The sequence below is a fragment of the Lynx canadensis genome, chromosome D1 (assembly GCF_007474595.2).
Source record: "Lynx canadensis isolate LIC74 chromosome D1, mLynCan4.pri.v2, whole genome shotgun sequence".
Classification (NCBI taxonomy): domain Eukaryota; kingdom Metazoa; phylum Chordata; class Mammalia; order Carnivora; family Felidae; genus Lynx; species Lynx canadensis.
The window spans coordinates 51,740,003-51,755,914 of record NC_044312.2 but is presented as its reverse complement, the minus strand read 5'-3'; the positions used below and the strand labels follow the sequence as shown (position 1 = coordinate 51,755,914).

The window sequence follows — 15,912 nt, the reverse complement described above, 5'->3', positions numbered from 1 at the left end:
AGGAGCAAATACATGAAACATTTCTTCAAGGCAGGAAAAATAGATCAAGGGAGACAAAAAGATTTGCTTCAGTGCTTGGGACCTTGTTTTCTGCCAAAGTCAAAAAATATAAACAACAGTATTGACTTTGTAAGGTCAAAGTTACTGGGTTTTAAACAAAATGACTACAGTGGAAGGAATATTTTTTTGATGTGCATCAAAAAAGAAAAAGAAAACATACCCCTCAGAATAAAAGCTGAAGCTTGTCAATCATTAGCATTTTAATCTTTAGACACATGGAACTATTTATAATTTAAAAGTATTCTGTAGGATTACAAGTAGAGGCAACAAGCATTTATCAAGACCTTACTATGTTTCAGGAATTTTACTAGATTAATCATCACAAAAGCTCTTTGAGGAGAATTATATGTTTGTCTGTTTCAATTTAAAGTCCAAAAATTTGTTCCTGAGAAGTAGGTGATCTTCACAAAAGCCTTAAAGCTGGTGAGAGGTACGACCATGATTTAAAATTAAGTCTGTCTACAAACAAAAACTAAAGGAGTTCATGAACACTAAACCAGCCCCGCAAGAAATATTAAAGGGGACTATTTGAGTGAAAAGGAGAGGAGAGACCAAAGTAACAGTAAAAGGTAGGAAACACAAAATCAGTAAAAATGAATATTTCTGTAAAAAAGCAGTCAAGGAACTCACAAAATAAAAGGATATAAAATATAAAAACATATACCTTAAACAAGGGGAGGAGAGGAGTAAATAATGGGTTAAAACTTAAATAAACATCAAGTATAGACTACTATATGCAGAATAGGTTGTATGCAAATCTAATGGTAACCATATATCTAACACTACTAATATATATGCAAAGAATAAAGAGAAAGAACAGGACTCCTGGGTGGTTCAGTCAGTTAAGCATGCGACTTCTGCTCAGGTCATGATCTCTTGCCTCATGGGTTTGAGCTCCACATCAGGCTCTGTGCTGACAGCTCGGAGCCTGGAACCTGCTTCAGAGTCTGTGTCTCCCTCTTTCTCTTGGCCACTCCTCCACTTGTGCTTTCTCTCCCTCTCCCCGCCCCCCGCCTCTCTCTCTCAAAAATAAACATTAATTTTTTTTTTAATGAATACAGAGCATTCCTAATACATAATAAAGAAAAACAGCAAAACATGGAAGAAAGACAAGTAAGGATAAGAAATAATCTTCAGAAACAATAACAAAACAAATAATAAATTGACAATAAATATATATTTATCAATAATTACTTTGAATGTAAATGGACTAAATGCTCCAATCAAAAGACATAGGGTGATAGAATGGATAAAAAACACAAACAAAAACAAACAAGATCCATGCATATGCTGCCTATAAGAGATTCATTTTAAACCTAAAGACATGTACAGATTGAAAGGCAGGTGGAAGTTGAAACGTCTATCAAGCAAATGGATGTTAAAAGAAAGCTGAAGTAGCAATACTCATGAGACGAAACAGACTTTAAAACAAAGGTTATAACCAAAGACAAAGAAGGACACTATATAATAATAAAGGGGACAATCCAATAGGAAGATATAAGAATTGTAAATATTTATGCTCACAATGTGAAAGAACCCAAATACATGGAACAGTTAATAACAAACATAAAGGAAGTAATCAATAATAATAGGGAACTTTAACACCCCACTTATAGCAATGTACAGATCATCTAAACAGAAACTCAACAAGAAAACAATGGCTTTGAAAGACACCCTGGACCAGATGAATTTAACAGATATATTTGGAACATTCCAATCTAAAACAGCAGAACATACAATCTTACCAAGGAACCAAGTGCACAAGGAACATTCTCCAGAATAGATCACATACTAACTCACAAAACAAGCCTCAACAAAGCCAAAAAGACAATAGCCGTACTATGCATCCATTCTGGCCACAATGCTGTGAAACTAGAAGTCAACCATAAGAAAAAAATCTAGAAAGACCACAAACACATAGAAGTTAAATAACATGCCACTAAACATGGGTCAACCAGGAAATAAAAGAAGAAATAAAAAGTTCATGGAAAAAAATGAAAATGAAAACTCAATGGTGCAAAACCTTTCAGGTGCAGCAAGAACAGTTCTAAGAGGAAAGTATACAGCAATAAAGGCCTACCCCAAGTGGCAAGAAAAATTGCAAATAAATGACCTAAGTATTCACCTGGAGGAGCTAGCAAAAGAACAAACAAAACCTAAAACCAGCAGAAAGAAGGAAATAATAAATATCAAGGCAGAAATAAATGAAGTAGACTCTAAAAAACATGACAAACCAAAATAGAACAGATCAATGAAGCCAGGAGCTGTTTCTTTCAAAAAAAAAATCAATAAAATTGATAACCCTCTAGCCAGATTTATCAAGAAAATAAGAGAAAGGACCCAAATAAATAAAATTGACAATGAAAGAGTGCTGATGCTGGAAGCCAAGCTATCCCAGCCTGAGTGGCAGGGCCCGGGCTGTGGACGGATTGGTGACTGCAGGGCGGCCTGCCGACAGTGTAGCTTCTTGTCCTCCCGCTTTTAGGTAATTTGGCCTTAAAAGTACCTGGGGTATTGTCTGTTGGGGAATTGCCCTCGGCAGGCCCCCTGGGAAAAGAACCATTAGGGAAGAAAATAAGGCTCCGCAAGAAATTGTGCGGCCTTACGTTTAGCCCTTGCCATCCTCTATGGAGACTCCTCTACTTACAAGAAGGATGACAGCCTCATACCTTTGCCAGCAAAGAGGGCCTGTAAAGGAGAGACATATGGATTTGAAAGCCCCACTCCGGCAACTAAGGAGTGTATCTCTGGGCACAGGTGACTTTAACCCCTAGGCCCACCTGGCCCCCCGGAGGCATTCCTGATGATGACTGAACCTAGTCGGTTAAGCTACAGAATGGTTCTTTGGTTCCTAGGTGCATTGTCTCTCTGAGAATGTATGAGGCATGGGTTTCTAAGGCCTTTCCAGCCCCTTTCTGGCACCTCGGACCGAGGCAAACACATTGTTCTTCTGGCCTCATGTGATTAGGAGGTCATGTCCCTGTAACTGTTCCACTTGAGGTGCTGAGAAATGGAGGGCCTTTCAGGAGAACAGCAAAGCAAATGCTTTGTAGATTATAGATAAACGCAGATGCAGAATGGAATAATGTAAGAAATTAATCTATAATCAAAGGGTATGCGGGAAAGTTAGGGGAAAATCGCCATGTTATTTCTTAAAGGTTGTTTATACATAGGAACATTTTCAAAATTAGGTAATGTTAGAAAAACATAGATGACGTATGCTACAAGGAAATCATAGCATATATAATGCCACGTTTACTACAATAAATTGGCCAGTTCAACACACTGCTGTTGTCTGTGTCCACTTTTATTTTAGTTTTAGTTTTTTATTTTAGTTTTTATTTTCTAGTTTTTATTTTAGTTTTGTTTTATTTTCACTGACGCCGTTCTTCCTTCGGGAACCCCTGGTTGCTGGAGCTGGTCTCCGGCAAAAGAGAAGAAATAACCAACACCCTGGAAATAAAAACAATTATAAGAATGTTATGAAAAACCATACCCCAACAAATTGGATAACCAAGAAGAAATGGATAAATTCCTAGAAACATAAACTACCAAAACTGAAACAGGAAGAAATAGAAAATTTGAACAGACTGATATCCAGCAATGATTCAAAAAACTTCCAACAAACAAACAAAAAAAATCCAGGACCAGATGGCTTCGCAGGCAAATTCTACCAAACATTTAAAGAAGATTTAATACCTTATCTTCTCAAACTATTCTTAAGAAATACAAAAGGAAGGAAAACTTCCAAATTTATTACATTGACACCAAAGCCAGATAAATACAGCACACACACAAAAGAGAACTACAGCATAATACCGCTGATGAAGACAGCGGTATTTTGAAGACAAAATACTAGTAAAATGAATTTCAACAATACATTAAAAAAATCATTCACTGTGATCAAGTGGGATTTATTCCTGGGTTACAAGGGTGGTTCAATATTTGCAAATCAATCAATATGATATAACACATCAATAAGACAAAGGATAAGAACCATATGATCATTTCCATTAGATGCAGAAAAAGCATTTGACAAAGTACAACATCCATTCATGATAAAAACCTTCAACCAAGTAGGTTTAGAGGGAACATAGCTCAATATAATAAAGGCCATACATGAAAAACCCACAGCCAACATCATCCTCGATGGGGAAAAACTGATAGCATTTCCTATAAGGTCAGGAACAAGACAAGGATGTCCACTCTCTCCACTTTTATTCAACACAGTATTGTATTTGCTAGCTACGGCTAAAAGACAACAAAAAGAAATAAAAGGCATTCAAGGCATCCTACCTTTCCAAGGTAAGGAAGAAGTAAAACTTTCACTATTTGCAGACGACATGATACTATATATAAAATATCCAAAAGACTCCACCAAAACAACTCCTGGAACTGATAAATGAATTCAGTAAAGTCACAGGACACAAAATGAATCCACAAAAATCTGTTGCATTTCTATACACCAATAATGAAGCAGCAGAAAGAGAAATGAAAAAAAGATCCCATTTTCAATTGCACCAATAACAAAAATATATCTAAGAAATAAACATAACCAAACAGGTGAAAGACCTCTAGTCTAAAAACTATAAAACGCTGATGAAAGAAACTGAAGACCACACCAAGAATTGGAAAGACATTCCGTGCTCATGGATTGAAAGAACAAATCTTATCAAAAATGTCTATCAAAATACCAAAAGCATTTTTCACAGAACTAAAACAAACAATCCTAAAAATTTGTATGGAAGCACAAAAGACTCCGAATAGCAAGGCAATCTTGAAAAAGAAAAGCAAAGCCAGAATCATCACAATGCCGACTTCCAGTTACACTATAAAGCTACAGTGAATGAAACAACATAGTACTGGCACAAAAATGGGCACACAGATCAATGGAACAGAATAGAAAACCGAGAAATAAACCCACAACTGTATGGTCAATAATCTTCCACAAAGCCGGAAAGAATATCCAATGGAAAAAAGATAGTTTCTTCAACAAGTGGTGTTGGGAAAACTGGTCAGCAATATGCAAAAGAAAGAAACTGGACCACTTTCTCTCACCATCCACAAAAATTAATTTAAAATGGATTAAAGACCTAAATGTGATACCTGAAACCACAAAAATCATAGAAGAGAACAGAGGCAGTAATGTCTTTGATATCAGCCATAGTAACTTTTCCTAGATAGGTCCCCTGAAGCAAGGGAAACAAAAGCAAAAATAAACGATTAGAACTAAATTCAAAATAAAAAGCTTCTGCACAGTGAAAGAAATAACAAAACTAAAAGAGAACCTACTGGCGTTCTAGTATTTCAGGGTGGAATGGGTGGAAGTGGGGGTAAGAAGTGGCTGTAGTTTGGATGGAAGGAGGCCAGAAGCTGAGAGCAAGCATGGGCTGGGTGGGCACCATGGTAGGGATCACCACCATGTAGGCTGTGAAAGGCAGGATCTACGTTCTGCAGCAGCAAGCAGGTGATACAGAGGAATGGGCGGAGAACCTACAGTGGGAAGTGGAGGAGGAAAGGTGGCCAAGAGCAGGCTGAGGCCGAGGTGGCCTCCTTGACCCCTAGGATGCAGCTGGTTGATGAGGAGCTGAACAGTGCCCAGGAGCACCTGGCAGCTGCCCTGCAAAAGTGGAGGAAACTGAGAAAGCTGCTACTCAGAGCAAGAGAGGTATGGACGTTACTGAAAACCTAGCCTTAACATATGAAGAAAAGATGGAACTCTAGGAAATCAACTCTAAGAAGCTTAGCACATTGCAGAAGAGGCAAATCTAAAGTCCAAAAGGGGGCTCAGAAGTTGGTGATTATTGAGGAGCACGAGGAATGACCTGAGCTGGCACAGTCTCGTTGCCAAGACATGGATGAGCAGATCAGACTGATGGACCAGAATCTGAAGTGCCTGAGAGCTACTGCAGAAAATTACTCTCAAGCAGAGGACACATATGAAGAGGAGATAAATATTCTTACAGATAAACTCAAGGAAGCAGAGACCCGTGCATGATGAGTTTGCTGACAGGTCAGTGGCCAAACTGGAGAAGACAACTGATGACCTGGGAGATAAGCTGAAGTGCACCAAAGAGGAATACCTCTGTACACAAAGGATGCTGGACCAGACTCTGCTTGACCTGAATGAGAGGCAGAGCAGCCCAGTCCTGCTCTGCCACTGCTCCTCCCTCTCAGCCCGACTCCTCCTAAGGCTGAAGCTGGCCTTGAAACTGAGAGCTGATCTTTTTTTTTTTTTTTTAATTTTTTTTTCAACGTTTATTTATTTTTGGGACAGAGAGAGACAGAGCATGAACGGGGGAGGCGCAGAGAGAGGGAGATACAGAACCGGAAGCAGGCTCCAGGCTCTGAGCCATCAGCCCAGAGCCCAACGCGGGGCTCGAACTCACGGACCGCGAGATCGTGACCTGGCTGAAGTCGGACGCTTAACCGACTGCGCCACCCAGGCGCCCCGAGAGCTGATCTTTAACTGGAAGGCTGCTTTCTCCTTTTGCCACCTCTCCCACCCCAACCCCTGTGTCTTTTTCGCCAAACTGTCTCTGTCTCTTCCCAGGCATTCCAGTTGGGCTTCAAGCTGAGCACCCTGGGGACAATGTTTTTTTGCAATGTGTGCACAATGCAAAGTGTCTTTGAAAGCATGTTGTGATGTACACACTTTGTAATTACCTTTTTTTCTGTTGATGTAGTAACCATTTGTACAACATCCAAATAATTCCACAGTTCTGAAGCAGCAGTCTAACCCCTTCCTCACATTTGGAAAGAAATTTTTCAGCTTAACACATACTGCCCTCTCCAAATTTATTTTGAAACTTCACTTCTTTAGGGTTGGGGCACATTGGCCACCCCGTCTGGCTGAGAACTCTCTCTACAGTCTGTGGGCTGATAATATGCTGATCTTTTAAGTTTCTTTCCCTGCCCAGTTCCCCTTTTTGGTGGGGTTACCATGAGGTCTGTTAGGTGTTTATCCTGCAGCTTATTGGCTTAAAATGCACTCTCCTTTGGTTTGTTCTCTATGGCACTGATCGAGAGAAAGAAACCAATAGTAAAACTGTTTTGATACAATTGTCTTTTTGAAATAAAGAAACAGTCCTTCCAACCCCCCCTCCAAAAAAAAGAAAGAAAAGAAAAGAAAAGAAAAGAAAAGAAAAGAAAAGAAAAGAAAAGAAGAAAAGAAAGGCAACCTACTGAACGGGAGAAGATATTTGCAAGTGATTTATCTCATAAAGGGTTAGTATCCAAAATATTTAAAGAACTTATAAACTCAACACCTAAAAAACAAATAATCCAATTAAAAAGTGGGCAGAAGGCATGCACAGACATTTCTCCAAAGACATATAGATGGCAAGCAAATACATGAAAAGATGTGCAACATCACTTACCATCAGAGAAATGCAAATCAAAACTACAATGAGATACCACCTCACACCTGTTAGAACAGATGAAATCAACAACACAAGAAACAACAGGTGTCAGTGAGGATGTGGAGAAAGGGGAACCCTCCCGCACATTGGTAGGAATGAAAACTAGTGCAGCTACTCTAGAAAACAGTATGGAGGTTCCTTCAAAAGTTAAGAATAGATTTACCCAATGATCCAGCAATTGCACTCTTGGGTATTTACCTAAAGAATACAAAAGCACTAATTCAAAGGGACATAGGTACTCTTACGTTTATAGCAGCATTGTTTGTAATAGTCAAGATATGGAAGCAACCTAAATAAATGTCCATCGATAGATGAATGGATAAAGAACAAGTGTCTGTGTATGTATATATGTGTACATGGTCTGGAGATTTTATATATATATAAAATCTGTGTGTGTGTGTGTGTGTGTGTGTGTGTGTGTCTGTGTGTACACACACACACAGACACACACACCAGACACACACACGCACAGAGAATATTATTCAGCCATAAAAAAGAATGAAATCTTGTCATTTGCAAGGACATAGAGCTAGAGAGTATTATGTAAGTGAAATAAGTCAGTCAGAGAGAGACAAATAGCATATGATTTCACTCATATGAGGAATTTCACTCATATTTGGAAATAAAACGAACAAGCAAAGGGAAAAAAGAGACACAACTTAAGAAACAGTCTCTTAATTTTAGAGAACAAACCAATAGTTACGAGAGGGGAGGGGTGGGTTAAATAGATGATGAGGATTAAGGAAAGCACGTATCCCAGTGAGCACTGGGTGAGGTATGGAATTGTTGAATCTCTGTATTGTACACCTGAAACTAATATAACACTGTATGTTGACTAACTGGAATTAAAATAAAATAAAAATATGAAATCTAATATGGCTAAACATTGTAATTTTAAATAAAATCAGTCTTAAAATTTCATCCTCCAAAGGCTGTATTTACGAAACCGATCATATGCAAATTTTACAGAGTACAACCTTACAATCCTGTTGGTGGACACTATGAATGCCTAGATTTAAGATGAGATAGATTTATCTCACTTCCACAATCAACTTCTGATAACTTTGTCATCCATAGATTTCATACGACTAATCTAGTTTTACCGTCAGTTTGCAACCAATATGAATTATGGATTCCGATGGCATCATATCACCTTCAAAATAATGAAAGCATAGAACACAGGATGAGAACATGACATGTGGGGCCAGATCTGCATGGGTTAAGACCCTTAGTTCCTTGTTCTAAATGTGACCTCGGACAAGTGACTCTATCCTTTGGTGCCTCTGTTTTAAGACCTATAAAATGGGGATAATCATAGTCCCTAACTCATAGAACTGTTAGGAGAATCTAGTAACTATATAAGCAATATGCTTGGAACATCGGTCTGCATATAGTAGGTATTAGAGCTTAATTATTCTTATTACCTCTTCCAGTTCTTTCCATTACCTCCTCTATACACAAACAGTATATCCCTGGCCTACAAAATTAGTTGCGGATTACTGTGGACTCTGAGTTCTATAACACTATGCCTTTGAGTGATTTGTTCCCTCTGCCTTAAAATTCTCTCCACAGTTTCCAGGCCTTGGAAGACTCTTACTTTTCCATCAGACCAAAACTACTTTCACCTTATCTCAGATTTCCTTGATTATTTTTGGCATGATTAATTACTGTAACTTACACAGCATCCAGGGACTCTTTTTTTAGAATATTTGATATAATTAAAAATACTCAATGACATATCTGTTTTCACTCCTAAGCAAAATTGTTTTCGATGACAAGAATGAAATTGCATTAATTTCTACACTTTCAAAAAGTAGTGTTCTTATGGTAGACATTAATAAATGAGTGTATTTCGAATAAATGAATGAATGAATGGCAACATCGATGTGTTTAAAAACAACATAAGGGCTGCTCTCATGCCAGGTGGGAACCTCACTATACTGTTTTTTTTGAAGTTCTTGCAATAAGTCTGCCTTTCATGCAATACAACATGATTAATGGGGTCATTTTAATATGTTAGCAATTAAGTCTTCGGGTATGGTCTGGATCCTACTCTATAATCAAGCATATCATAATAAGACTTCAGGATATTTGAAACAGGGCTATAAAGAGTAAATCACATTTTTTTGTGAAGAGTAAAATTCTTATTTATGTGGAAGACTAGGGAAAGGGAAAAGAGGGGGAAAAATAAGATTAGCTGCTTTCTTTCATTATTGAGTGTCACACCTGCTCTCAGGACCTTCACAATGAGTCTCTCATTTCTCATTCAATTTTTATGTGAGGTTAGGTTGTATCCCACATCACAAAGTTATAGGGATATTTTTCAAATTTTATTTTTGCAATATTCTGCAAACGTTCCTCCTGTGTGTTTGCATTTGTACATATGTGTGTAGTCAGGTTTTCTGAGGTGTAATTTATACACTGCAAAGGCTTTTGTGTTTTCTATCACTTTTCCCCATAAATAGGGTGACCACAAGTATCAGTTTGCCTGGTGTTTCTGGTAGGTTTCCCTGAGCAGCAAACTTGGAGATGGACTATGGATGCTAGAGTGAAAGATACTGACTAGACAGTATCCTGGGATTTACATTTGTGGAAGGGAAGGGAAAGAAGCAGCACTGGACAGAAGGAAAGGAGGAGCTGCAATGAACCTCAGTGTAGCTCCAGCCAATCTCATAGGGAGCTCTGAAGCTGAGTAGACCCTACAGAATTGTCCTGAGTTGAAGATGGCAAGCCTTTATATCTCCTACGCACCAACACACACACACACACACACACACACACACACACACACACACACTGGATCAGACATTGGTTGCTCTGAAAAAGGAGTGTGATGGTGGGTAAAGTGACTTCCCTACACTGAGTCCATCTCCCTTAAGGGGGATATGGGTAGCATATCACACTATCTACCACGCCTGCTTGTTCCTGGCTTATGCCCATTGTCCCAATGTATTTATGAATAGTGCCCCCCTTCACACTCAAGATTATCCTAATTTGAACAACAATCCACTACCCTTAAATCATGTCTCCTGGGCATTACAAACCTGGGGGAAAGGAGGTGCAAACGAAGAGGGATATTCTGGAAGGAAAGAAAGAAAAAACTGAACTCATAAGTCCTTTTAACCATGAGGGAATATAGGCAAGAAAAAGAGATAACAAAAGGTCAAAGAGGAGTGAGTCCTCACTTTTTCTTTCTTAGTGTGAAACTTAGAGAAGAGAGTAATAGAACTATCCAGAGTTATGTTTCTGGTGACACCTGAGAATATGAGCGGTACAGAGATCTATGGGTAGCTTGTAGCATCAAGTCTCTAGAAGAAGCTCTGGGTGTGGCATCTTCAAGAAGGTATGGTGCTACAGCATGAAGTGACAGCAATGTGCAATGTGTCTAGATAGGTGGACTGTGGCAGCTCTATCAGATCCCACAGCATGGAGTGGGATGTGCACAAAAAATGGGAATCTGTGCATGTCCTAGCATGAGGATACCAGAATCTAATAGAGCTATAAAGATCCCCTGAGGGAGCAGGGAGACTTCGTAGGCTCTCACTCCAGCAGGGCGTGTCATCACATTGGGGCAGCAGACCAGATAAGCCACTGTGCAGCAAAAAGCAAGGAGAATGCAGAAAATACAAAGTAGAATATTATAATATTCATGGATTCTATCCACATCCTCATACCTATTTTGGCTTAACTGGCTTATTAGTCTGAAAGGAGAAACAGGTTTGTGAGGCAGAGCCCTTTCTTCTTTCTATTGGCAGCAGCTACTTGCTGGTTGCACCAGAGCCTCTGTGTCAGTAGGTCAGTCCATCTCTGTTTAGTATTAGAAAGATCACTTGCTTGTATATATTAATCACACTAAAAGAATCCACTTCATCAGTAGTGAAGGCTCACTGTTGGCCAGGCGGCGGTCATAACAGTGGTCACTGCCTACATATTTACTAATATTAAATGTTCCTGTATCAAAACTTGCTGAATGGGTATCAGAAACGCTGGAGAAAGTCCTCAGGATTGTTTTTAAGCCTTAGGAACCAAATAGTGAGGAATTACATCTAACATGTTTAGGAACATATCTTGTCAAAGCACGAGTGAAAATGAGGCTAGTTCCTCATGTTTGAAAAGCCAGTTTAAAAGTCCAGCAGGGCACCCGGTGTCTCCATCGGCTCAGTCGGCTCTGACTCTTGGTTTCAGGTCAGGTCATGATTTCACAGTTCATGAGTTCTACCCTTGCATCTGGCTCTGTGTAGACAATGCAGAGCCTGCTTGGGATTCTCTCTCTCTCCTTCTCTCTGCCATGTGTGCGCTCTCTAAATAAATAATAAAAGCTTTAAAAAAAAAGTCTAACACAATGACTTCTGGATTTTTTTCTAAGGGCCTATTTTAAGAATGCCATATCGCCAAGACTTCTGACAGGAGACAAGCAAAATTATACAGAAAAAGCTCAGAAATTGATCTACCCAAGTGAAAAATAACAATCTCTCAATACAAAGATGCTTTATGAAAACCTTTGCCAGTTTAGTTGGTTCACATTTTCTTTATGTTTGGATAAGACTAATGCAAAATAAAAATATATGAACTAAGTCTATTTTTTTCAAGAGTAAAATAGAAATTACAAGTTGTAAGAAAGTATATTGTCAAATATTAATTAGCAGTGCTTTTATCTAAAGTATATAAAATAACGGTATGCCTTAAAATAACTACATTTCCCTGGATTCAAAGAAATGTGATATTTTGGTCATTTTATTTACTTCTTTGCTGTTATTTCTCAACTGGCTCAAACTTTGGAGGTGAGGGGTACTATTTATAGAATCCTTTCAAAGACTCCCAATGCCATTCTTGTGGAACGTGAACTTTTAAACAAAAGTGAAAGTGACTTTTTTAAATGAAAGGCGATTATTTAAAACAGAAGAGACTCAGGTATGTATAATTACTAAGCTTATACTATCATACTATCCAATAGTTTAGGAGATTCACAGAAGAAACATTAGACCTGCTACAGGAAATAGAAAAGCAACATTTAACTCATGAATTTTAATAATACTCAGGAAATATACAGCTTACTTGCACCAATAATTGTTGGAGATGAGGACAAACATGTAAAAGGGCTTGATTAACCTGCCCAAGACCACACAGCTAGTACAATTTAGCTAAGAGTTAAACCCCCAGGCCATTCCATTCCAAAGCCCTTTCTCATCCCAAAGTAACATACTCTCTTCCCTTTCCACACATTGTACTATCATTGTGTGAAGTTTAATTCTGTCTCAACTTGACAATCTTTAGTGTTACCTGAAGTAGGTAAGAATAAGGAAAAAATGAATGGAACCAAAGTGTTCTGCACGGCATCTGGTTTTTGATTCTGGATTTTGATAATTTAAGCTTTGGGGTCAGTGTGTACATCTGAAACTATAAAGAGATTGTGAAAAGGGAAGGTCCTTAAATTCATGCTTGAAATAAATCTATGATTAACAAGGCTCAGGTTTGAAGCTAATGAATATTTAATTAAAATGTTTGACTTCATCAAGGAGACTTAGTAAATTACTGTCAAAAGTGCTACGCCTATTAACATCCTTTCCAGCTCATGAATGTACCTAGAGCTAAAGTACAGACAAGATGATCAAGATTCAAAGGATGTTGCACTCTCAAGGTCTTTAGAGATCATCTCATCTGGTGCTGTTTGACATGTGTTCTGCTCAACGCAGTTCCTAGATATTGTCTAAAAACAGGGGATTCTTTTATCAAATGAGCTGAAAATATAATCACCTGGGAGATTCTAGGCCCCATCAGCCTAGAAAAGACTGCAGGAAATCTTCTAATTAAAAAACAACAACAATAAAATTAATCCATTTAATTCCCAGCTTTTCCTAAAACTGATTTGGCCATTTAAAAATGGTTTCTCTATATTTTAACAGATACCAAAAGCTCAAGGAACAAGTGGTTCTAATGCTCATTTAATGTAAATACCACATCATTTTGCTTACAGTAAGGGAAATGAAGCTCAAAGAAGTCAACTGACCTACTGGAGCCATCTAATGAATTAATGATCAAGTCAGGGGGTCTACTGATCCAGATCTACATTTTTTTCCCATTAGAAAGACTTTAGAACCTACTGTTTAAGAAGGTGTCTCATGTACCCCATAACATTTAATGGTCTTTAGTGAGCTCACAGGTTTTGTAGTTTTCCTTCCAGTTTTAACATATACCTGAGGGACTATGTTCCTCTTCCACAATTATGCAAAGACTTAGCTTCACTTCATTTCAACATTTAATCAAATCTTGCTTAGTATCCCTCCCCCATCCCTTCTCCGGAGCTGCTAATTGCTTTATGTGCATCTCTACCCTGAATATTCTTAATTGTGAAAGAGTTTAAATGGATATGGGGTTTAAATTTGATTTATAAAAATCTCTTAAGTGGTCTTCATTGCCTTTAGTGGAAAGTATCCTTATTTCCTTTTCTGTTTGAAGAGGTGTTAATTAAATACTTTGAGTTAATTTAAAATTAACAGTGGATGTAATTTGATGTCTTTCTATTGAATCAGCAAGTTCTAAATGAAGATTCTCAGGTCAAGAAGATTCTTGTTTTAGGTGTGGTTAATCTAAGTGAATAGACCATTTCAGAGAATGAATCATCTGTGCTTCTATAATTATATTATGTGGAAGGGGGATCTCAATGCAGAGCCCAGTCCACTTTGAAATGCAAAGAAAATTGTGTGCCTAAACAAATTGAACCTACCCACAAGTACAGAGGGGCCAGTGGCTTTCATGGAGCCTGTCATCTGGCAATACACTTGATAATTCTGTAGAGTTGTCAAAGCTGGAAAATCTTTGGAGATCAAATTATCCACCTCCCTTACTGTGAAGACTAGAACACTGAAACCCATACAAGAGAAAAATGAGCTCAGGGTTACCCAGTAAATTAGCACTAGTGTCTGAAATTGAACAATTGCAGGGCCCCTGAGTGGCTTAGTCAGTTAAGTGTCCAGCTTTGGTTCAGGTCATGATCTCGTGGTTCTTGAGTTTAAGCCCCCCATTGGACTCTGCTGACAGCTCAGAGCCTGGAGCCTGCTTCAGATTTTGTGTCTCCCTCTCTCTCTGCCCTTCCCCCACTCAAGGTCTGTCTCTCTCTCTGTCAAAAATAAATAAACATTACAAAATTTTTCAAAATTAAAATAGAACAATTGTCCTTAACTTATAACCCCCAGATACATCTATGAGTCACAAACTTATAGGTTAAGCCAGTTTTTGTTCTTGTAAAAGTCATGGAGGCAACAATCACTGCAGCATATGAATTTCAAAGTGTGGCACACCATTCTTTTTGGTTCAGCTTTCCTGATATATTTACTTTTCAATTGCTGTATAACAAATTATTACAAATCTAACAGCTTGCAACAGTACATACTCATTATTTCATAGTTTCTACAGATCAGGAGTACAGGCGTGGCTCTTCTGGGTCCCCTGCACAAGGTCTCACAATGCTGCAGTTAAGATGTTTGCTAAGTTATGTTCCTTTCTTTTTTTTTAAATTTTTTAAAGTTTATTCATTTTTGAGAGAGAGACAGAGACAGAGCATGAACAGGGGAGGGGCAGAGAGAGGGAGACACAGAATCCAAAGCAGGCTTCAGGCTCCAAGCTGCCAGCACAGAGCCTGATGAGGGAGGGCTCGAACTTACGAACCACAAGACCGTGACCTGAGCCAAAGTTGGACGCTCAACCAACTGAGCCACCCAGGTGTCCCAGGAAGCATGGGGACATGCTTTCTTTCTGGAGCATGGGGTCCCATTCTAACCTCATGTAGCTGGCAGAATTTAATTTCTTGTCCTTGTACGGCTAAGATCCCTACTTTCTTGCTGGCTGTCAACTCTTAGTTCTTAGAAATTGTTCACAACTCCTTACCATATGGCCCTCTCACAATGTGGTAGCTTATTTCTTCAAAGTCAGCAGGAAAACTATCCCCATATCTCTTTTATGTGCTCACCTGATTAGGTGAGGTCCACCAGGATAATCTCCCTGTGGATTAACTCAACATCAAATGATTAGACACCATAATTGCATCTGCAAAATTCTTTCACCTTGCCACATAATGTAATTGAATCATGATGGCACATCCATTATGTCCACAGGTCACATTACATGGAAACATTCACTAGGCAGTAGGAATCTTGGGACCATCTTAGAATTCTATTCACCATACCAGACCAACTTCACCTTCTTCCAGAGACGGACGTAAGGGAAAGTTTATGTTGCTTACATTTCAAGTCTTTTCACTTGCATGGCTACTGCAAGTACTGGGAATGGTTGGGAGTTACGGAATATTCTAAGCAGAGAGAAGAAGATAAGTTTTGATATGGCAGCATTTCCATTTAAACATTTCTATATAAGCTAATTCAGAAAGAAAGGGACCTAATTCTCTAAAAATCTAGTGTGTGTGTGTGTGTGTGTG

General features: G+C 38.6%; 1 pseudogene; it reads left to right on the top strand.

Annotated features, from left to right (window-relative positions):
- The first annotated feature begins 5,463 nt into the window (after nt 1-5,463).
- LOC115526237 overlaps nt 5,464-15,912 on the top strand; it is a 38,078-nt pseudogene continuing 27,629 nt past the window's right edge.